Source organism: Cebus imitator, unplaced genomic scaffold (assembly GCF_001604975.1).
Source record: "Cebus imitator isolate Cc_AM_T3 unplaced genomic scaffold, Cebus_imitator-1.0 Scaffold306, whole genome shotgun sequence".
NCBI lineage: Eukaryota > Metazoa > Chordata > Mammalia > Primates > Cebidae > Cebus > Cebus imitator.
The window spans coordinates 896,867-899,568 of record NW_016107621.1 but is presented as its reverse complement, the minus strand read 5'-3'; positions in this window follow the sequence as shown (position 1 = coordinate 899,568).

Below are 2,702 nucleotides of genomic sequence, written 5' to 3'. Positions count from 1 at the left end.
AAATAAAGGATATAAAGGATATGTAAAAAGGAAGAGAGGAAGTCAAAATGTCTGTGTTTGCAGATGACATAATTGTATATTTAGAAAACCCCATCATCTCAGTCTAAAAACTCCTTAAGCGGGTAAGCAAATTCATCAAAGTCTCAGGATACAAAATCAATGTACAAAAATCACAAACATTCCTCTATACCAAGAATAGACAAACGGAGAGCCAAATCATGAGTGAACTTCCATTTGCAATTGTATACCTAGGAATACAACAAGGGATGTGAAAGACCTCTTCAAGAAGAACTACAAACCACTGCTAAAGGAAATAAAAGAGGGCAGAAACAAATGGAAAAACATTCCATGCTCATGGATAGGAAGAATCGACATCATGAAAATGGCAATACCCCCCAAAGTAATGTATATTCAGACCACCGGGATAATTCTAACCTTGTGACATTACATTCATTTTTCTTTCTTTTTTTTTTTGAGATGGAGTTTCGCTCTTGTTACCCAGGCTGCAGTGCAATGGCGTCATCCCAGCTCACCGCAACCTCCGCCTCCTGGGTTCAAGCAATTCTCCTGCAGAAGGGACTGCCACTAGCAACAGCTGAAAAAAAAGAGAGGGCAGCTGTAACACTCAGCGAGCACTAAAAAAATAATTAACTCAATTATCGCTCCACGATCACACAGCCAATACCCTTAAAACCTCTCTACAGGGTCTCACTTAGAGAACTGGCACATAATTAAATGTTAATGTATGGGAGAAATAATTTGTAGAAGGGTAGGATCAGCTGGTTCAGGAATGGTTGGAAAACGTTTCACCAAAGAGGCAGGATTCAGGTGAGTACTTGGAAGCATTCAGCCTTCGGAAAACAGAGACAAAGAGAAATACAAACCAAGGGAGCCGGTGTCAGGCACCGCCGTAGATGCTACAGGCACGTGCCACCATGCCCAGCTAATTTTTTTGTATTTTTAGTAGAGACGGGGTTTCACCATGTTGACCAGGATGGTCTCGATCTCTTGGCCTCGTGATCCACCCGCTTCGGCCTCCCAAAGTGCTGGGATTGTAGGCGTGAGCCACCGCGCCCAGCCTGCATTCATTTTTCAAAGGTAGTTTCTGTTCCTGAATAAGGAGGGGTAGGTTAAACTAAATTCCTCCCACAGTTAGGCTGGCCTACATACAGGAATAAGCAAAGGCAGTTAGCTTATGAATTTAAAGGCAAGATGGAGTCAGTTACGTTAGATTTCTCTCACTTTATAACATCACAAGCGTAGTTTTGTGTTCAGTTCTCTCCCAGTGGTAGTGGTCATGACATGGGCTCTGGAGTTAGATATACGTAGTTTCTATTCCCAGATCCACCACTAACCTTGACAAGTTACTTCACCTTTCTGAAGATTTGTATCCTTCTCTGAAATAACCAGATATGGTGGTTGAGAGGGGTAAATAAAATAACATCTGCAAACCCACTGTTATTCCTGATATCCTCTTTAAGACTAGCATCTACGGCGGTGCCTGACACCGGCTCCCTTGGTTTATGTTTCTCTTTGTCTCTGTTTTCCGAAGGCTGAATGCTTCCAAGTACTCGCCCGAATCCTGCCTCTTTGGTGAAACGTTTTCCAACCATTCCTGAACTAGCTGATCCTACCCTTCTACAAACTATTTCTCCCATACATTAACATTTAATTATGTGCCAGTCCTCTAAGTGAGACCCTGTAGAGAGGTTTAAAGGATATTGGCTGTGTGATCTTGGAGGGATCGTTGAGTTAATTATTTTTTTAGTGCTCGCTGAGTGTTGCAGCTGCTCTCTCTTTTTTTTCAGCTGTTGCTAATGGCAGTCTCTTCTGCACCAGCACCAGACCCTGACAGGCATGTGAGTACCTTAGGGATTGCTCTTGTCAGGGTCCTTTCCACCTCTGGATTTTGGTTCCATTTGTATTTCCTTTTTCATGTTATCCAATTGCCTCTTGTGATAGTGTGAAATGCAGATAAGACTGTGGCAAAATTTAATTGGAGGACACCCAGCCGGTGTCCACCACAGAACTGATTGCTCATTTGGTGGTGGGGAGGAACCCCCCCCCACGCCCACAATCGATCAAAGAATTTTCTATGTTGATGACTGCTGTGATGTGAAAGCAGAGAAAATGGGTTTTAGAGTTTTTCTAAATATCCCTCCAAGGGAGAGATTGTTGACATTTCTTTATGAAAACCTCAAGATAATAACACTGAGGAAGCTGAGTGCAATATCCTCTTCCTTAAAAAGCCTGGTGACATCAACTGTATTCACTTTCCTACTTCAGGAAATTTACACCAGGGTCTTTACTCTCTCACTTCAGAAGAGATGAAGGACAAAAGACCAGATGGGGAGGACAAGGCTGTTTAGGGGAGGTCATGTGCCTCTGACCTGGATTCTGTGATGCCCATTCAACCACACCTGGGAGTGTGCATCTTCTTGTGTGCAGTCATACATTTCCATCACGTGATTCATAATTCCCTCCCTATCAGTGGCAATTAGGAGCTCATGTAAAGCTTAGGACAGTAAAATTATATGGTGTGTGCTTTCACTGCACCAAAGTTTTCTCTGAGGTTTAAGAAAACAGTAGGACTGCCGGGCGCGGTGGCTCACGCCTGTAATCCCAGCACTTTGGGAGGCCGAGGCGGGTGGATCACGAGGTCAAGAGATCGAGACCATCCTGGTCAACATGGTGAAACCCCG